The sequence below is a fragment of the Equus przewalskii genome, chromosome 6 (assembly GCF_037783145.1).
Source record: "Equus przewalskii isolate Varuska chromosome 6, EquPr2, whole genome shotgun sequence".
Lineage (NCBI taxonomy): Eukaryota > Metazoa > Chordata > Mammalia > Perissodactyla > Equidae > Equus > Equus przewalskii.
The window spans coordinates 77,581,211-77,603,789 of record NC_091836.1 but is presented as its reverse complement, the minus strand read 5'-3'; the positions used below and the strand labels follow the sequence as shown (position 1 = coordinate 77,603,789).

General features: G+C 36.2%; 1 pseudogene; it reads right to left on the bottom strand.

Annotated features, from left to right (window-relative positions):
- Positions 1 to 12,215: 12,215 nt before the first annotated feature.
- Positions 12,216 to 13,874, bottom strand: LOC139084277 (olfactory receptor 10J4-like; annotated as a pseudogene).
- Positions 13,875 to 22,579: the final 8,705 nt, after the last annotated feature.

Here is a 22,579-nt window from a genome sequence, read left to right as displayed (position 1 = left end):
AGTCCTGTCATTCTATGTCCAATGTTTATCTCCTATTTCTCTTCATTTTCATTGTAAGTCCTTCTATTTCAAGCTACCAATTCATACATTTATTTTACATTAGTAGTTCTATGATAGCTAATTTTATGTGTCAACTTCGCTAGAGAATGGTGACTAGTTCTTTGGTCAAACACCAGTCTAGTGGTTGCAGTGAAGGTATTTTTTACATGTGATTAACATTTAACTCAGTAGAATTTAAGTAAAAGAAATTACCATCCATGACGTGGGTGGCCCTCATCCAATCAGTTGATAGCCTTAAGGAAAAAAATTGAGGTTCTCTGTAAAAGAGGGATTCTCTCCTGGCTGACTTTGGATTCAAATCAGGAGTCTCAACTTTTACTGGAATGTCCAGTCTGCTGGACTGCCCCCTGGATTTTGGAATTGCTAGCACCCACTATTGTGTGAGCAAATTCCCTAAAAAATATCTATCTGTCTATCTGTCTATCTATCTATCTATCTATCTATCTATCTATCTATCTATCAATATATATCCTATTCTTTTTCTGGAGAATCCTGACAAGTAGAACCGTAACAAGTTTTCCTCTTCCCTACCTTACTCACTTCAAATTCATTCTCTGTACACCAATCATGACAATAAGTCTCAATAGATTATTTTGTTAATAACACCCAAAGATCTTAGAATAAAGGCAACACGTCTTAACAGGGCTTACAAAGTCCTGAGTATGGCCCATGTTTTATTTCTCTCTCTCTCTCCATTCTTCCCTCAATCTCCAATGTCCAAACTCTGAGAATCAGTCATTGGTCTTTTTAAAATCCTTAAACACATCCATATTCTTTCCTTCCTCAGCATCCTCTCACATGTACTAACTCTACCTGAATGTATTTTTCCCTTCAGCTGGGTAACAACTAGTTATGCTATAGATACCAACCTAAATGTTGTTTCCCATCCTCTCAGAAGCCTTCTTGAGCCTTGAGACCAAATTAAGGACACGTGTTACCCCTCATAGAACACTGTGTATTTTCTATGGAATACTCAGTGTGCATGTAGTTACAGAATCAGTATTTGTTTTCTCCACAATGCTGGAAGCTTCTTACAGACATTACAATGTCTTTCTTCTTTCCCCATGCATCTAATTTTCACCCAGTTCCTGGAACATAGTAAGCATAAATGCATATTTGACATGAATGAAAAAAAATACTAAATGAATGGATGGCTGAATGAAGCTTTTGCTCTGGCATGAACTAATGACTGTGCTGCCTTTGAATCTGTTGCATGTCCGCCTGACTCAAGTGACTGGATGTGTCAGATCCTCCTACAACTGTTATGGGCTTTTACACAAACCCATGCTCACCAAAATTATGCCACTGCCTTCACATTGTTTAACTCAGATTGGCAACTGGAATCCCAGCCAGTTCAGGAAAAGTTTTGGTAATCACCGTCTGCTAGAGAACACATATCTCCCTTATGTGTTTGCATGGTGGGAGAGTTAGAAGACCGAGAAGCCAAATGTTAGTGATAGTAGTAGTAGTAGTAGTAGTAGTAGTAACAGTAGTAGTAGTAACAGTAGTAGTAGTAGTAACAGTAGTAGTAGTAACAGTAGTAGTAGTAGTATAACAGTAGTAGTAGTAACAGTAGTAGTAGTAGTAGTAGTAACAGTAGTAGTAGTAGTAGTAGTAGTAAGAGAATAGCAATAGGAACTATAACATGAGCTTCCTCACTACATTCCAGGCACTGCTCCCGGTGATTTACAGGTATTGACCCAATTAATCTTCAGAGTAATCATAGAAAGTCCTAAAATTCTACAATAATCCTATAAAGTTTTTTTCAATCGTATTTTCCAGAGGATGTAACTGAGGCACTTATATAAAAGACAAACAAAAGTTTAAGGTCACAAATATCATCTTAATAGTTTGACCTCTTTTAGGGCGTATCCTCTCTGCAAAGGGGTGGAGTGAAGGCCTCTGAGAAGATTTCACCAGAGGACATTCATTTGTCTCTGACGCATTCTATTCTAGCGAACCCTTTCTGTTCAAAGATAGTATAAAGACTTCTATAACTGGATATGTCAGGCTAATTTGTATTAGACTAACTTTGTGGAACAAAATAAGTGAGAAGGTGGATAAACATCATTTTTTGCAGGGGGTTAAATTAGCTGTTTTTGTTTTTTATTGACGTAATATTCGTTTATAACATTATATAAATTTCAGGTGTACATTATTATATTTGTATTTCTGTGTAGATTACATCATATTCACCAGGAAAAGACTAATTACCATCCATCACCATACATATGTGCCTAGTCACCCCATTCACCCTCCTTCCTCCCCGCTTCCTCTCTGATAACCACCAATCTAATCTCTGTATCTATGTGTTTGTTTGTTGTTGTTGTTTTGATTTCCTTTAATTAGTGAGATCATATGGTATTTGTCTTTCTCCCTCTGACTTATTTCTCTTAGCATAACACCTTCAAGGTCCAACCTTGTCAAAAATGGGGAGATTTCATCCATTTTAATGGTTGAGCAGTATTCCATTGTGTATATATACCACATCTTCTTTCTATTCCTGCCCTGATGGGCACCTAGGTTGCCTCCAAGTCTCGGCTATTGTGAATGCTGCAGTGAACATAGGAGTGCATGTATCTTTATGCACTCATGATTTCATATGCTTTGGATAAATACCCAGCAGTGGAATAGCTATAGTTCTATTCTTAATTTTTTGAGGAATCTCCATACTGTTTTCCACAGTGGCTGCACCAGTTTGCACTCCCACCAGCAGTGTATTAGAGTTCCCTTTTCTTCACATCCTCTCCAACACTTGTTATTTCTAGCCATCTTACAGGTTTAAGATGATATCTCATTGTAGTTTTGATTTGCATTTCCTTGATAATTAGTGATGTTGAACATCTTTTCATGTGCCTTCTGGCCAACTGTATATCTTCTTTGGAGAAATGTCTGTTCAGATCTTTTGCCCATTTTTTAACTGGGTTCTTAGATTTTTGGATGTTGAGATGTATGAGTTCTTTATATATTTTGGATATTAACCCCGTATCAGATACATGGTTTGTAAATATCGTCTTCCAATTGTTACATTGTCTTTTCATTTTGTCGATGGTTTCCTTTGCTGTGCATAGGGTTTTTAGTTTGATGTAGTCCCATTTGTTAATTTTTTTCTATTGTTTTACTTGCCTGGTCAGACGTAATATTTGGCAATGTGCTACTAAGACTGATGTTGAATAGCGTAATGCCTATGTTTTCTCCTAGAAGTTTTTTGGTTTTAGGTCTTACATTCAAGTCTTTAATCTATTTTGAGTTAATTTTTGTGCACGGTGTAAGATAATGGTGTATTTTCATTCTTTTGCATGTGGCTGTCCAGGTTTCCCAACACCATTTATTGAAGAGACTTTCCTTTCTTCATTGTATGTTCTTGGCTCCCTTGTCGGATATTAGCTGTCCGTAGTTGTGTGGGTTTATTTCTGGGCTCTTGATTCTGTTCCTTTGATCTGTGTGTCTGTTTTTGTTCCAGTACCATGCTCTTTTGGTTATTATAGGTTTGTAATATATTTTCAAATCAGAGAGTGTGATACCTCCAGCTTTGTTCTTTTTTCTCAAGATTCCTTTGTCCATTTGGAGTCTTTTTATTTTTTCATTTAAATTTTATAATTCTTTGTTCTATTTCTGTGAACAGTGCTGGGACTTTGACAGGGATTGCGTTGAATCTAAAGATTGCTTTAGGAAGTATGGATATTTTAACTATGTTAATTCTTCCAATCCAAGAGCATCCAACATCTTTCTATTTCTTTTTCAGTCTCTTTCAATAACGTTTTATAGTTTCCACTGTACAGGTCTTTCACCTCTTTGGTTAAATTTATTACTAGGTATTTTATTCTTTTTGTTGCAATAGTATGTTGTTTTGTATGTTGATTTTGTATTCTTCAACTTTACCATGTTCATTTCTTATTTCTAAAAGTTTTTAGTGGATTGTTTAGAGTTTTTCTGTATATAAAATCATGTCATCTGCAAATAGTGACTGTTTCACTTCTTCATCTCCAATTTGGACCCCTTTCACTTATTTTTCTGCCTGATTGTTCTTGCTAGTACTTCCAATACTATGTTAAATAAGAGTGTTTCAAGTGGGCATCCTTGTCTGCTTCCTGTTCTTAGAGGGATAGCTTTCAGGTTTTCTCCATTGAGAATGATATTAGCTGTAGGTTTGTCATGTACGGCCTGTATTATGTTTATCTACTTTCCTTCTATACCCGTTTTACTCAGGTGTCTTATCATAAATCGGTGCTCTACCTTGCCGAATGCTTTCTCAGCATCTATTGAGATGACCATGTGATTTTTAGTCTGCATTTTGTTAATGTGGTGTATCACATTGATTGACTTCCAGATGTTGAACCCTGGAATAAATCCCACTTGATCGTGGTGTATCATCTTTATTTATTTACTTGTTTTTTGTCAGGAAGATTTTCCCTGAGCTAATGTCTGTTGCCAATCTTCCTCTTTTTGCTTGAGGAAGATTGTCTCTGAGCTAACATCTGTGCCAATCCTCCTCTATTTTATGCAGGATGATGCCACTGTGAGGCTTGACGAGCAGTGCCTGGTCCATGCCCAGGATCTGAACCTGTGAACCCCGGGCTGCCAAAGCAGAGTGTCTGAACCTTATCACCATGCCACCAGGCTGGCTCTGATTCTTTTAATGTATTATTCTATTCAATTTGCTAGTATTTTGTTGAGAATTTTTGCATCGATGGTCATCAGCAATATTGGCCTGTTCTTTTCTTTTTTTGTGTTGTCCTTGTCTGGTTTTTGTATCAGAGTAATGTTGGCTTTGTAGAATAAGTTAGGAAGCTTTCCCTCCTCTTCAAATTTTTGGAAGAGTTTGAGAAGAATACGTACTAAGTCTTATTTGAATGTTTGGTAGAATTCACCAGGGAAGCCATCTGGTTCTCAACTTTTATTTTCGGGAAAGTTTTGATTACTGTTTCGATCTCATTACTGGTTATTGGTGTGTTCATATTCTCTATTTCTTCTGGATTCAGTTTTGGAAGGTTGTATGATTCTAAGAATTTATTCATTTCTTCTAGATTATCTAATTTGTTGGCAGATAGCTTTTCATAGTATTCTCTTATAATCTTTATTTCTGAGGTGTCTACTGTAATTTCCCCTCTTTCATTTCTGATTTTATTTTAGTCTTATCTCTTTTTTTCTTGGTGAGTCTATCTAAATACTTGTCAATTTTGATAATCTTTTCAAAGAACCAGCTCTTAGTTTCATTGATTTTTTTCTTTTTTTTTTTTAGAGTCTATTTCATTTATTTCTGCTCTGATTCTTATAATTTCCTTCCTTCTACTGATTTTGAGCTTTGTTCTCTTTCCAGTTCCTTTAGGTGTTCTGTTAGATTGTTTATTTGAGACGTTTTTGTTTGTTGAGGTAGGCCTGTAGTGCTATAAACTTCTTTGTTAGAGCCACTTTTAATGTATCCCATAAATTTTGGCATGTCATATTTTCATTTTCATTTGTTTCAAGATATTTTTTATTTCTTCTTTGATTTATTCATTGACCCAATAGCATTTCAGTAGCATTTTGTTTGATCTCCACATATTCGTGGTTTTTCTGATTTTCTTTTTGTAGTTGATTTTTAGTATCATACTTTTGTAATGAGAAAAGATGCTAGATATTATTTCAATCTTCTTAAATTTATTGAGACTTGTTTTGTGGCCTAATATGTGATCAATACTGGAGAATGTTCCATGTGCATTTGAAAAGAATGTGTAGTCTGTGGTTTTTGGATGGAATGTTCTGTATATTATATACCTACTAAGTCCTTCTGGCCTAATGTGTCGTTTAGGGCAAACGTTTCCTCATTGATCTTCTGTTTGGATGATCTATCCATTGGTGAAAGTGGAGTGTTAAAGTCCTCTACTCTTGTTGTGTTAGTGTCTGTTTCTCCTTTTATGTCTGTTAATGATTGCTTTATATATTTAGGTGCTCCTATGTGGGGTGCATAGATATTTGTAAGTGTTATATCCTCTTGTTGGATTGCTCCCTTTATCATTATGTGGTGCCCTTCTTTGTCTCTTATTACGGTTTTTGTTTCAAAGTCTATTTTGTCTGATATAAGTATTGCTACGCCAGCTTTCTTTTCATTGTCATTTGCATGGAGTATCTTTTTCCGTTCCTTCACTTTCAGTTTGTGAATGACTTTAGGTCTGAAGTGTGTCTCTTGTATGCAACATATATATGGGTCTTCTTTTTTTATTCACTCAGCCACCTTGTCTCTTGATTGGAGCATTTAGTCCGTTGACATTTAAAGTAGCTTTTGATAAGTATGTACTTGTTGCTGTTTTGTTACTTTTTTTCTGGGTGTTTTAGTAGTTCTTCTCTGTTCCTTTCATCTTTTGCTCTCTTACCTTGTGGCTTGATTGCTTTCTTTAGTACTATATTTGGATTCCTTTCTCTTAATTTTTTTGTGTTCTTTATAGGTTTCTGGTTTGTGATTACCATGAGATTCATGTATAATATCCTGCATACACAGAAATCTATATTAAGTTGATGGTCTGTTAAGTTTCACCTCTTGCTAAAAGCTCTAAGGGAGCTTTTGCTCCCCTCCTCTCACATTTTATGTTTTTGATATTATATTTAACCTCTTTTTTGAGTGTTTATCCTTTACCCACTTATTATGGAAATAGATAATTTTAGTACTTTTGTCTTTTGGCTTTCATATTAACTTCATATATGGTTTATCTGCTACCTTTACTGTATATTTGCCTTTACCAGTGATTTTATTTTGTTCGGCAATTTTCTCATTCCTATTTGTGGTCTTTTCTTTTCCACATAAATAAGTCCCATTAACATTTCTTGTAAGGCTGGTTTCTTGGTGATAAATTCCTTCAGCTTTTGCTTGTCTGGAAAAGTCTTTTTTTTGTTTGTTTGTTTGAGGAAGATTAGCCCTGAGCTAACTGCTGCCAATCCTTCTCTTTTTTGCTGAGCAAGACTGGCCCTGAGCTAACATCCATGCCCATCTTCTTCTACTTTATATATGCGACACATACCACAGCATGGCTTGTCATGCAGTGCCATGTCTGCACCCACGATCTGAACCAGCAAACCCTGGGCCGCTGAAGCAGAACATGCTCACTTAACCTCTGCTCCATTGGTCTGGCCCCTGGAAAAGTCTTTATGTCTCCCTCCATTCTTAAAGAGAACCTTTCTGGGTAGAGTATTATAGGCTGTAGATTTTTTTCTTTCAGCACTTTAAATATATCTTGCCACTCCCTTCTAACCTGTAAGGTTTCTGCTGAGAAGTCAGCTGATAGCCTTATGGCGTTTCCTTTGTGTATAACCTGTTGCCTTTCCCTTGTAGTTTTTAGGATTCTTTCTTTGTCTTTAATTCTTGACATTTTAGTTATAATGTCTCTTTGTATGGGCCTCTTTGAGTTTATGTTGTTTGATGCTCTCTGTGCTTCCTATAGATGGATGTCTGTTTCCTTCTTAGGTTAAGAAAGTGTTCAGCTATTATTTCTTTGAATAGACTCTCTGCCCCTTTGTATCTCTCTTGTCCTTCTAGACACCTACATGCTTGATGTTGTCATGGAGGTCCCTTAGACTGTCTTCATTCTTTTTAATTCTTTTTGCTTTTATCTGTTCAGCTTGGGTGATTTCTTCTAATCTTTTGTCCATCTCACTCTTGCATTCCTCTGTATCATCTACTCTGCTATTGATTCCTTCTAGTGAATTTTTCATTTCCATTGTTGCATTCTTAATTTCTCATTGATTCTTTTTTATATTTTCTACTTCTTTGTTGAAGTTCTCACTGAATTTAACAATTCTCCCAAGATCAGTGAGCATTCTTACAGCCCTAGTTTCTACTCTTTATTAGGTAGATTGTGTATCTCTGTTTTGTTTAGTTCTTTTTCTGAGGATTTGTCCTGTTCCATTATTTGGAACATATTACTTTGTCTTCTCATTTTGCCTCTTTCTCTGTGCGTCTATCTATGTATTAAGTGGATCAGCTATGTCTCCCAATCTTTGAGAAGTAGCTTTATGTAAGAGATGCCTTATGATGCCCAGCAGTGTGCTTGCTTCCCATCACCAGTCTGTGTGGGCTACATCTGTCCTTCTGTGTTGCAGGGAGCAACTGTGTTGCTGTGTTGAGGAAGCTAGGCTGTCCCCCTGGCCAGATGGTTGTAACGCTCAGGTGTGTGTGGCTGCTATGGTCCCTTCAGTCTCTTTATTGTGTGTGGAGAGCCCTAGTACAGTTGGCTGCAAGGCCTAATAGAAGATTCCTGCTGCAGTTTTTCCATTAAATGACTTGGCCCTCAGCGTGGCTTGTTGCTACACTCATTGGCTTACAATTACTGTAGCCCTCTAGGCTGAAAATCTTTTCTCAGCTCTTTCAGTAGTGCAACTGGGTAGGACCAGGCCCAGATATGGCAGCACACAAAGGTTTCAGGCATTTCAAGGTGGGGCTGATCCCCTATGTAGCTGTTTGAGAAGCACAAGTCTGCTGCAGCTCATGAGCGCCACTGCCTGCAGGCATACACACCTTGTCAACACAGTTCTGCCCTGTGTGCATGTCCCAACCCACTGATGTGGACCCACTCATCATGCTGCAGAGGCCCCACACACTCTACCAATGCAGGCCTGCCCCTTGCACATGCTGTGCCCCTCATGCATCTCTTGACCTGCAGAGGTGGACCCAGTCACCCCACTGCAAATGTCCCACACACCCCACCTATGCTGGCCCACAAGTTGCTAGAGGGCTTGATATTGGGTAAGGCCAATCTCTAGGGCTGCCTGCCCTAGCTGAACTGAATTAAATCGTTGTTCTAGTGAGAGGGGCAGATCTCTGTGCTAACAGGCCAGGGGAAGAACTCCAATGGCATCTGCCAGCATCTATGTCAGCATGCCTGTACTAGGTCACAACAATGGCTGCCACCAATGTCCCATTCCTGGGCAGGTGGTCCCAGTCTGGGGAGGTCTCATCTCTCACCAAGATTCATCCAGAGCCTATAAAGTGAGTGTCTTTTCACCAAAGGACTGTGTACTTTTCTTTCTGGTGATTTTAGATTGTTTTCTGAAATGGGTGAATTGTGCATGGGCCCTTTAAGAGCAAGCTTTGCTTTCCCTTATTTTCAATAGCTTTTGTGTGATATTTCCTATTGTTGTTAATAACCAGCAAAACATGATATTATGACACTCCTCTTGGTTGTGCTGAGTCCAAAAGCTGCTTATTATAGCAAAGCTCTCCTTCTCAGGTCCCCCGCTCATCCAGGGAACATTTTTTACCTTAAGATTTCTCACTGCTGTGAAGTGCTGTGGATAGAATGTAGGCTTTTACTCTCCAGAAAGGAATTTCTGTCTCTTCCATCTCAGTCAGCACTGTTCCTTCTTGTGGAGGATTTTTAATGCAGTTTTCAGGTCTCTCTCAGGGCTAATTGAACCAAAGGTAGTTGTAAATTTGTTGTGTCCACGGGAGGAAGTGAATTCAGTCTGCATATGCTGCCATATTCCCAGCAATGTCTGATAAATATCTATAAATGTTTGAAGGCATAGACTTCTCCTTCCGTTGAAGATGAAGCAGCTCTATTCCTCCAGATCTTCCTTAGTATTACCAAAAATATCCATAGATGTGTCACAACAAACAAGCATAAGAAGACTCTGAAAGAAGGAAAAGGAATGCGGATTCCTAAGGACCTCAGGACCTGAGGAACCATTTAGCAATGAGTCCCTCGGTCTCCTTCTTGCTCCTGTATATGCTGGACAGACTGCTGCATAAGCCTGCAACCCTGAACCACCAAGAGACAGAGACAGGAAGAACTCTAGAAAAGCCTATTCCTTCTAGCCAAAGAATTGGGAAAATGATGGCCTTAAGAGAACAAAAGACCTTTTGGCAGTACCTGCCCTAAAGAAGACAAACACTAATGGAAAAATCACACATGCTTCCCAGCCCCAGGTTTCAATAGGGCCAAGCAGGGAACTGATCTTCACCTCACCCACCCTCCAATTCTCCATCCATGGTTAGTGTCAGTGGGGTCCAGTGAGGAAATGAACCTCCTCTGCTATGTGGCACCAATGAGACTTGAGGGAGTGAAGGGGGGCTAGTTGGTACTCTGCTCCTTCTGCTAGCATTCTCCCTCAAACCTCTGTAAGTCGAGAAGTGGGGAACTGAGCTTCCTCCTCCACCATTCAACAACAAAGCAGTGTGAACCAGCTCTCCACTTCCCCCTTCCCTAGTGGCATTCTGGCCCAACAAGGAGCTGAGCTTTATTAGAGGCGTTGAGGCATAGAAGTCATGGTAATACTGTCACTAGGAAGGAGACAACAGGGTAGAGGAGGGAGCTGAGCTTCCATCTCTCTTATCTGTAAAGAGGCAGTGTGAGTCAACACTTCATTTTTGCCAGATTTGTGTCAGAATAGTGCTCAGCAGGAAGCTGGTGGTTGAATAGACACTTCACAGGGGAACTTCTTTCTAAAATGATTGAATATAGTTCAGTCTCGTAATATAATATCCTAAATGTTTATGATACAATCACGAGTCACTTGTCATACCAAAAAGCAGAAAAATTACAACTTCAATGAGAAAGGACAATATATGCCAACACGAAGATGAATAGGATGTTGAAATTATCTGACAAGGGTTTTAAAGTAGCCATCAACCAAGTGCTTCAACAATCTATCATTAAATTTTTTGATACAAATAAAAAAACATAAAATATTAACATGAATGAAATAGAAGTTAAAAAAATAATCCAGAGAAAATTCTAGAACTGAAAATACAATCACTGAAGTTATAAAAAAGAAAAATCTAAAAAGTCCCAGGGGGAAAGGAATCATCCCTCATTAGAAGAAGCAATATAAAGACAACAGGTTTCTCATGAAACTGTGAAGGCCAGAAGGAAGTGACACAAGATTTTTCAAGTACTAACAGGAAAGGATTTCCAAATGTAAATTCTATATCTGGAAAAATAGCCTTCAGGAATGAAGGAGAGATCGAGACATTTCCAAAGAAGGAAAGCTAAGAGAATTTGTTCTCAACAAATCTATCTTCAATTAATGGCTAAAGGAAGTTCTTTATTCAGAAAGTAAATGGTAAAAAGAAGGCTTGGAACACTGGTATTTAAAAAATACATAGAATGGAATGAAAATTTTCAAAGGCAGCATATGAAAACATATGATATTCAGGTAGAGTAGTACTGAGAGAGAAATTTACTGCACTAAATGCTTACATTTCTAAAGAGAAAAGGTCCGAGAAGATATAAAATCAAGTGGAAGGAATCACTCTGCCTGATGCTAAGGCTTAGTATGTAGCTACAGTCATCAGGACAGTGTGGTGCAAGATCAGTGAAGATCAATGAGGGCGACTGCAGAACCCAGAGAGAGACCCACACAAGTATGCCTGACTGATCTTTTCAGAAGGTGCAAAACAATCCACTGAAAGAAGTAAGACTTTTCAAAAATGATGCTCTAACAACTAGACATCCATGGAGGATGGAAGCACCTCAACCTGAGCCTCACACTTCATACAAGAGATAACTCAAAATAGGCCATATACTTAAATGTAAAATATAGAATTATAAACTATATACCTTCAGAAAATAGAGGAGAAAATATTGAAGATATAAGACTAGTCAAAAGTTTTGGGAATTGATACTAAGAAGAAAACCCATAAATGGAAAGGTTATCCAACTAATCTTCTGAAAATACTGTGTTCCAAAATGTGTTTTGATTTATTTCCTGCTTGCTTATATGTATATATATCTGTGCACATATATATTTATACACACACACACATACAAGCATGCACACAAGCATCCACATCCACATATTAACAATATTTTAAAACTATATCCTGTTTGTACTAGAAAAATAGTGATGCCAGGAAATATCAGGTAATTAGGTAATACTCTGTTTACTTTGTACTCAAAGTGATGATTTTTAGTGAAGTACTCCACTTTATCCACTTCTTTATGTGTGGGGAAGATTGGCCCTGAGCTAACGTTTGCTGCCAATCTTTCCTATTTTTTGTTGAGGAAGATTGTCATCGAGTTAACATCTGCACCAGCCTTCCTCTATTTCATGTGGGGTGCTGCCACAGCATGGCTTGATGAGCAGTGCTAGGTCCATGCCCGGGATCTGAACCCACGAACCTGGGCCTCCTAATTGGAGCACATGAACTTAACCACTACATCACCAGACTGGCCCCCACAGCTTTATCCACTTTTACTTATTAAAATTATGTAAATTTTTAAAATGTTAAGGGTTCTTTTATTTTCGATCTGAGGGATAAACATATTTGCATTGTCTAATATCTTCCTTAGGGCTTCTGCATTTCTTTGTTTCTTAGACATAAAAGACAGGATTAAATAGAGATGTCAGCACTGTATATGTCACAGCCATCAGCATATCTTCATGGAATGAGTCACTGTCCTTGGGCCTCAAATAAACAAAGCAAGAAAATCCATAGTGGATGCACAGTACAGTGAGGTGAGAGGAGTAAGTAGAGAAGGTCTTATACTTCCTCTTTGCGGAAGACATCTTCAAAACTACGGACTCAAAGAAGACATAAGAAACCATAATTAAAATAAAGCTGGACACCAACACAGGACCAGGGAACAATAACCATTTCATGATACAAAATGTAATCACAAGCAAGGAAGACCAGAGGCGAGATGTTGCAGAAGACATGGTGGAAAGTGTTGGAGTCACAGAAAGACAAGTTGAATATGGTGATGATGACGCACAGAGAAACCACAAACCCAACCATCCAAGAGGCCAAAATCAGCTGAAAGCAGATCTTATGGGTCATTTGGACAGCATAACGCAGTAGGTTGTGAATGGTAGGGTAATAGTTATAGGGGATGGCAGCCATGATGAAGCAGTTATTTCCACGTAAGCCTAAGAAAACATCTGTGTGATACACTCAGGAAGAGAAATGGTCTTGCTGTCTGATAGCAAGTCTGCTAACATGGGGGAGAATTACTATAGTGGTACTAGTTTCTGAAAAGCACAGGCCACAGAGGAAAAAGTACATGGGGGTGTGAAGGTTGTGACTGAGCTGGATGACTCCCATTATGGACACATTTGCAGTTAAGATGGTCTCTTGGGAGAAGAAAATCATAAGGAGGAGGAGACTCTGCAGGTCTGGGAAACTAAAGAAACCCCACAGAGGGAATGTGCTTCCTGTGGTATAATTGCCAATCCTCCTGGTGGACAGAGAAACTTTGCTTCAAAGATGCAGAGATCCTTGAGGTTAAGATTCTGAGATAATTTTAAAAAGATCCATATGCACTGGAGTTTAATGAAGGGCACATAGGTACGTTGCAGGCAACTCTTCACGAGAGAACCTGAGAAACGGATGCTAAATACACCTGCCTGAAGTCAAGCTTGGGAATCAGAGCGAGGAGAATGATTCTAGCATGAGCATCTGCATAACTGACAAGGAGGGGGCAAGATCTTCTTGGATTCTACTCACAAAACCACTCTTTATCTCTCTCATTTCCAATCAGGATTTTCATGTAAGAGGGAAAGTAGGAATAAAATTGCTTTCTCTGACCCACTGGATCTGTGATGTCACATTTTTCAACTGCTTTTGGGATCTAATGGTACTTTGGTACTCGGAGTGCTTAATAAATTATTGTATGAATGAAGAAAGGAATTCAATCCTTTGAATCATTTAGAATGAATACAACATTTAAAAAAATTTATAAAGATCAGTGAAATGTTCCAAACAAACTTTGACTTTCTTTCAATGCAATCCTATATTCATCAGTGCACCACCATGAAGCAGCTACAAAGGTGATAATTGTGACAATGATTAGACCACATACATGATTTTACCATGTTGTAACTTCTGCTGGGTTCCTATCCATGGTAATAAGTGGAGCTTGAGATCCATAATATCATTAGTTCTTAATACATATCAATAATTTTTAAGTTCTTGAAAACTTCTTATTGACGTTCTTTTTCAGATGCCTAATGTGACATAACAGACGAGCTTGGAGTAATGATTTTGAAGGTACTGTGTCATTCTTGAATGGCATATTCTGGTCATTATGTTGTAATGAAGTTAGGGTTTTTAGCAGAACTTCTACGACATTTTCTAGACGGTATACCTGTTATGTGGTTTGCTTTGCATTACGGAACTAAATAGAATCAACCCATATTTCTCAGAACACTTTGGCAAATTATATTTCTATTTTGATTCTTCATTAAACATCCAGTCTTGTGGGAGGTAAGGGCAGAAAAGTGATGTGAAGACACTCTATAGAATTTTGATTTTAAATTCTGTCACTTTTAAAGGTAATATTTTCTTATGTCCCTGCCACATAAATCTTCCTATTGACTAGCATGTTGTCAAAGATCTTCCTTGGAGAAATATTTTCTCAAGGCTTAAGTCCAGTTTTTATTTCGGTATTAGGTTTTTTGCTATTGATTTGTAGAAGTTCCTTATATATTTTGGAAATGACCCCCTAATCAGATATATGCTTTGGAAATATTTTCTAGCATTCAGTAGATTATCTTTTCACTCTGTTGATTGATTCCTTTTCTTTACAGTAGCTTTTTAGTCTGATGTAGTTCTATTTATTTATTTCTGCTTTTTTTACCTGTGCTTTTGGTGGCATATCCAAGAAATCATGAAGTCATGAAGAAATCAAAGTCATGAAGTTTCCCCCTGTGTTTTCTTCTAGCAGTTTCATTGTTTCAGGTATTATTTTTAAGACTTTAATATATTTTGAGCTGATTTTTGTGTATGGAACAAGAGCCCATTTGTATTCTTTTGCATGTGGATATCCATTTTCCAATCCCATTTATTGAAATAACAATTCTTTTCCCATTTTATAGTCATGCCATTCTTCCCAGAGATCATTTGACAGTACACATGTGAGTTTATTTCTGGGCTCTGTTCTATTTCATTAGTTTATGTTTCTATATATATGCTGGTACCATACGGTTTTGATTAATGTAGCTTCCTAATACATTTGAAATCAGGATGTCTGATGTCCAGCTTTATACGTATTTCTTAAGATTTCTTCGGTAGTTAAGGATCTTTTGTGTTTCCAAACAAATTTTAGAATTGATTTTTCTATTTCTGTAAATAATTTCATAGGGATTTTGACAGCGATTACCTTGAATTGTGATACAGCTTTGAGTAGTATAGACATTTTAGCAATATTCTTCCAATCCACCAACACCAAGTCTTTCTGTTTCTGTGTCTTTAATTTCTTTCATCAGCATTTTGTAACTTCTATAGTACAAGTCTTTCACCTTCTTGTTTACATTTATTACTAAGTATTTTATTCTTGTTAATTCTATTATAAATGTGATTGATTTCTTAATTTCTTTTTTAGATAATTTACTGTTAGTGATTAGAAAATCAAGTGATATTTGTGTGTTAATTTTGTATCTTGCAACTTTACTGAATTTGTTCATTAATTCTAAGAATGTTTTTAATCTTTATGGTTTTCTACATAAGATCATGTCATCTACAAAAAGAGATAATTTTCCCTTTTCTTTTCCTATTTGGATGACTTATTTTTCTTGCCTAATTTCTCTGGCTAGGACTTCTATGTTTAATAGAAGTGGCTAGAGTGGGAATTCTTGTCTTGTTCCTAATTTTATAAGAAAAGCTTTCAGTTTTTCACCATTGAGTATGATGTCAGCTGTGGGCTTCTCATAAATGGCCTTTATTATGTGGAGGTAAATTCCTCTGGACCTAGTTGTTCAGATTTTGTCATGAAAGGACGTTGAGTTTTGTCAAATAGTTTAACTGCGTATATTGAGATGATCATGTGATTTTTATCCTTGATTCTGTTAATTTGGTGTATCACATTAATTGATTTGCATATGTTGAACCATTCTTGCATCCTAGAGAGTCCCGTATGGTCATGGTGTATGATCTTTTTTTTTTCACGTGCTGTTGAGTTAGATTTGCTAGTATTTTGTGGAGGATTTTTGAATCTATGTTCAATGTAAATCAGGGATACTGACCTGTAGTTTTCTTTTATGAAGTGTTTTGTTTTGTTTTCTATATGGATACACTGGCCCCATAAAATGAGTTTGGAAGAAGTCCCTCTTCTTCAATTTTTTGGAAGACTTGAGAAGGTTTGGAGTTCATTTGTATTTAAGTGTTTGGTAGAATTCATGAGTGATGACATCTAGTGCTGAACTTGTCTTTGTAGAGAGATTTTTGATTATGGCTTTAATCTCCTTACTCATTATTTGCCTGAACAGATTTTCTATTTCTTTGTGAATCAGACTTAGTAGGTTGTATGTTTCTAGAAGTTTATCCATTTCTTCCAAGTTATGGAATTAGTGGGTTATAATTGTTCATAGCAGTCTCTTATGATACTTTTTATTTCTGTGAAGTCTGTAGTAATGTCCCTTCTTTAACTTCTAATTTTCTTTCTTTGTTCTTTCCTTTTTTCTTGGTTAGTCTGAGTAAAGGTTTGTCAATTTTGACTATCTTGTCAAAAAAGAACTCTTAGTTTCATTGAAGTTTTAAATGTCATTTATTTCTACTGCAATCTTTGTCATTTTCCTCCTTCTGCTAACATTGGTCTTAGTTTGTTCCTGTTTTCCTAGTTCCTTGAGGTTTAAAGTTAGGGTGTTTATTTGAAATCTTTCGTTTTTCTCAATAGAGCCATTTATCACTATAAAGTTGCCTCTTAGTACTGCTTTCGCTGCTCCCCATAAGTTTTGGTATGTTGTGTTTTAATTTTCATCTGTCTCAAGATACATTCTAATTTCCCTTTTGATTTATTTCTGACCCATTGGTTGTTCAGCTCTGTGTTGTTTAATTTCCCCATGTATTTGTGGATTTCCAAGTTTTCTTCTGTTGTTCATTTCTATTTTCATTTCATTGTTGTCAGAAAAGATACTTGGTATGATTTAAATCTTCTTACATTTGTTAAGACTTGTTTTATGGCCAACATATGTTCTATCCTGGAGAATGATCTATGTTCACTTGAAAAGAAGGTGTATTCTACTGCTATTGGGTGAGATGTTCTGTATATGTGTGTTTGGTCCATTTGATCTATGATGTTGTTCAAGATTGCTGTTTTCTTATTAATTTTCTATCTGGATGTTCTATTAATTATTGAAAGAAAGTATTCAAGCCTCTTACTTTTATTGTATTGATTTCTGTTTCTCCCTTCTGTTATGCCAATGTTTACATTATTTATTTAGGGACTATTATGTTGGGTGTATATATATTTATAATTGTATCTTCCTAATGGATTGATCCTTGTATCATTATAAAATGTCTCTCTTTTTCTCTTGTGAAAATTTTGGACTTAATGTCTGTTTTAGCTGGTAAGTATGGCCAACTTTGGTGTCTTTTGGATACTATTTCATGGACTATCTCTTTTAATCTCTTCACTTTCAGCTTATGTTTGTCCTTATATCTACAGTGTCTCTTGTCGGAGGTATATTGGTCAATCTTGCTGTTTATTTCATTGAGCTATTCTTATGTCTTTTGATTCAGGGAATTTAATCCATTTTTATTTAAAGTAACCGTTGATATGTAAAGACTTACTATTTCCATTTTGTTAATTATCTGCCTTATACTTCTTTTTTCCATCTTTCCCTCTTTTGCAGACTTACTTTGTGATATGCTGATTTTTGTACTGATATGCTATGATTCCATCCTCTTTTTCTTTTATGTATCTTCTATAGATGATTTCTTCATTGTTACCATAAGGTTTACATACACATACAAAAATCTTATAACAGTTATTGTAAGCTGATACAAACTTAACTTCAGCTGTATAAATCTGTATACTTTAACTTCTCTTCCCCACACTTTATGTTATTCATGTCACAATTTATATCTTTTTATATTGTGTATCCATTAACATGCTTTTTAAGTTATAGTTATTTTTAATGGTCTTATTTTTTAGCTTTTGTAGTATAATAAAAAGTAATTAATATAACACTACTATAGTATAATGGTACTCTTCATTTGTCTATATATTTACTTTTACCAGTGAGTTTTCTTTCATATGCTTTTGAGTGGCTCTTTAGTGTCTTTCTATTTCAACTTGAAGAACTCACTTTAGCATTTCTTGTAAGGTAGATCTAGTGGTGATGAATTCCCACAGCTTTTGTTTGTCTGGGAAGGCTTTATTTATCCTTCCTTTTTAAAGGACAGTTCTGCCAGATATAGTATTCTTGGTTGACAGTTTTTTCATTTCAGAACATTGAATATATCATCCCACTCCCTTTGGCATGCAACATATCTGCTACAAAATTTGCTGTCAGTTTTGGAGGCAAACCATTGTGTGTGATGTGTTTCTTTTTTTTTACTGCTTTCAAAATTCTGTCTTAGTCTTTGATACTGATGATTTGATTTTACTGTGTTTTGTTGTAATGTTTAGGGGTTATTTCAGCTTTGGAAATCTTTTGGGCTTCATGAATCTGAATGTTTAATTTCCTTCCCAGAATTCAGAAGGTTGCAGCCATTAATATTTAATTAATCTTTTGGCCCCTTCTTCTTTCTCTTCTCCTACTTTCACTTTCATACTGCATATATTGTTTCTCTTTCTGGTGTTCCACTAGTCCCTTAGGCGTTCCTTACTCTTAAATGTTTTTTCTTTTTGCTTCTTGACTGGATAATTTCAAATGACCTGACTTTGAATTCACTTATTGTTTCCTCTCTTTGAGCAAATCATCTGTTGAACCCACTATTGAATATTTCAGTTGTTATTGTAGTATTCTGCTTCAGAAAATCTCTTTGCTTCTATTTCATATTTTCTATCTGTTATTGATATTCTCCTTTTGTTAGTGTTTTTTTTTTTTCATGTTTCATTTTATTGTCTATCATTGTTCAAACTCATGTATCTCACTCATCCTCTTTTAGATGATTATTTTGAAGTTTTTGGCAGGCAATACATACATTTCCTTTTTCTTTAGGGTCTATTACTTGAGATATATTTCCTTTCTTTGTATCATATTTCTCTGATTCTTTGTATTCCTTTTGGCTTTGTTGGTGTCTGAGAATTTAGGAAAGAGCCTCTGCTTCCAGTCCCTGTGCACTGACTTTTACAGGGAAAGACCTTCCCCCATCTGCCTGACTGGAGATTCTGGAAGGTGTTCCAACTCTTTTTAGGGATGTGTCCTGTCTGGCTTCTTCTGCTGTCTTACTGCTGTAACACAGGTCAGGACGTTGTATGCATGCTTCCTTTCTCCCATATCTCATGGGGAAGTTATTTAAATTTCTTCACCTGCTCCTATTCTAGCAGAGCTTTGTCAGGAACATCAATCATCCGACAACTTCTCCTTTGTACTTAGCTGCCCCCAACAAAATGTGCTGGCTCTGTCTGTACTGAAGGTCAGAAGGGACAGAAACTGATCATTCTGGAGCACTTTGAAAGTCTGGGATGTGGAGGTACACTCTAGTCTTCTCCTTCCCTCCTATGGGAGTAGATTCAGCTTCCACACCTTCTCCCAATCTTGAAGAGCTGTGTTAAGTGCAGTCAGAAGACTGCGCCTTTTCCTTTGTTGTTAACTGTCCCCACCAATCTATCTTACTTCCATCAGTGCTGTGGATGAAACAAGACTGAAACCAAACCCTCAGGCCTCTCACTGAAAGACCAGGGGGCTGTATGCATGCTCCAGTTACTCCTTTAACCAGTGAGAACTTATGGGCTGCGATGATGTTTTTCAGCACTAAGCTGTGACAGCATTTGGGAGGGAACAACAGGGAGAAAGCAAAAGTGCTCTTCTTATCCATTTCAGTGTGACTGTACTTGGTTTTGTGTTTGACTAAGGTATGGCAAGTTCTCAACTGGATTCTAGACATCTTATAAAGATATTTTTGTCTGTAATTTTCCCAAAATAAAGTGTCTCTGTGGAGAACCAAAGGCTGAGACTTCCTTCTATGCTATCTTGCTAACATCCCTTCCCCAATTCCTTTCCATTCTTATCAGAAAGAAGGACTCATGTGGGACAACCACTATATACATTTATAAATTTGACCTGGGTTATGTTAATTCTACTGCTCTTTGTCATAAAATATTCTTAGAATACTAGAAATAGGTATATATCTTCCCAACCACTTGTGAAGAAAAAGAAAACAAAAGAAAACTTGGAAAATTGGTTTGAACTTGTAAGAGGAAAGTTGAGATAAATGGCTAAAAAAAACATATCACTGAGAAAATTATAAAAGAAGAAAGCATAGAAATATATATAGTGCAAAATAAATTTTAAGGCAATATTGTTTCAAGCAACACAAAAGCATATTTCTTAAAAATGAAAGGTACAGTGGGCTAGAATTGTTGGAAGTGTTAAGAATACAGACTTCAGGATGAAATCCTTTACATTCAAGTCCCAGTCTCATAATTTTCTATGTGACCTCAGACAGATATTGTACTTCTCTGTGTTCACTTTATTTTCATCACTGCTAAGTTCTTTTTTTTAATATGTATTAATCATTAATATATATAAATATATAGTCTTTTTGGGGAAATTTGGGTTTCTGAGTGAATTCAGAATGCCATGACTATCTGCGTTGCCCTCTAGAATATAAGTTCCTTAACCTGAAATATCAAATTAAACTTAGAACCAATATTTAAGTATGAGGTATTATGTTATACTCTCAATAATTATGAAATGAAAGGGTATCAACATTTAGAAGAAAGGAAAAATTACTGATCACATGAGAATTGACAGAACCCTTAAAGATTAGCTATGTTTGTGTGAAGTGAACTGCTCAATATTCACTTGAGAATGTGATAATGATCCCGGGTGATTTTGACTTCACATTTGAAGCTCTAGAATCTTCAGAGATTTATCCTCAAAGCCAAACAGTTATAGGATAATGTGGCTGCAATATAACAACAATGACTTTGAATTTGTTGGTGCAAGATGAATGAATTCTTATTTCAAGAGGTAAGATTTTGGCTATTGTGAGTTAATCTGATATATTGATGATCATTTGCCATTTGAGAAGACTTTATTCTCTACATTTGTGTCTGTACTCACAGCCATAGTTGAGAAACAAGGCAGATGTAAACCAGCATCAGCTAGCGAGGAACCCTAGCTGAATTAGCCTAACTTTCTACAGTCTACTGAGTGTGTTAAAAGAAGCACAGTTGAAGATATCAGGATTCCTCATTTTTCCACCCAATAGAGCAAAAACTCACATGGTCTTTCTACACTATCTAAACTTGGTGCTCAGCCATAGAGTTAATAAATTCACTAACTTTGAGATGTTTTGGAGACTTTCTGTTAGTAAATATCATGCGGAAAGACTTTCTTTGTTTATTGTTCTGAATGCTGTAGTTTACAGGCAACCAGATACTTTGGACAAAGTCGAGAATATAAAGTCAGAAAACTTGGAGGTGAGACTCAACCTGGCCACTTGCTGGGTGAACCAGGGTAAGCTTCTTTTTAAAAAAATTTTTTTGGTGTGGAAGATTGCCCTGAGCTAACATCTGTTTCCAATCCTCCTCTTTTTTTCTCTCCACAGTCCCAACATATAGTTGTATATCTTAGTTGTAAGTCATTCTAGTTCTTCTATGTCATATGCTGCCACAGCATGGCTTGATGAGCAGTGTATAGGTCTATGCCCTAGATCCTAACTGCCAAACCCTAGGCTGCCAAAGTGGAGCATGTGAACTTAATTTCTCTGCCACAGAGCTGGCCCCATGGTAAAATTCTTAACTTTTTATCCTGGAAAGTTATCCAGTTGTATATTTTGTTGAAACTAATATTATTTTGGTCTATATTACTCCAATTAGAAAACTATCACATAATTAGATTGTTACATTAGGAAATGTTTTGATTTTGTTGAATAAATGAGCAGTGCCATGATATTAAACATTAGATATTAAACATTTAATATTTTGCATTGTAATTAGATTGATATTTCAAACTACTTTACAAAACAATATTTTAATTGTCAATAGTAAAAATCTATAATAAATTTACAATAGGTACCTTCATTCAGAACCCTAATTTCAATTCCTTTCTATTTCTGTTCCTTTCTATTTCTTGTTTGACCAATTAGGAAAATTGTGTCTCTCCTTAAAAAATGGTCTTGTTTTTCTGACATAAATTGTAAATTTGTGGTTTACTAGGCACCTCTTTTATACATAGCTGCAAGAAAGTAGAAATGTTCATTTATTATCCACCAATTTCCAAGAGACTTGACCTCATATTATTCAATTTCGTTTACAGCACATTTACTAAAGGAATGGAGTGGATTCAAACTACCTGGGATTCACATCTCGATTCCACAACGTACTATGTAAATTTAGATAAATTTCGTACCATTGTCAAAGTCAGTTTCTTCGCGTATAAATAACATTAAGTTAGTTAATATTATTTCATGGAAATTTAAATAGAACTCTAAATATAAAACTCTTCAGCCTGTGCCCATACAATTTAGTAAGCATTCAATAACTGTTGGTTATTACTCAAATCTCCATTGAATAATTCTATATTTATACACTTTTATCACTTTTAATATGTCATTCATTTTTGTTATTCTCATAATGCTTATGTTTTTCATCTTTAGCTTTAAAGCCAATTTAAGTACATTTTTAGATGTATAATATAAAGAAAAATAAATATG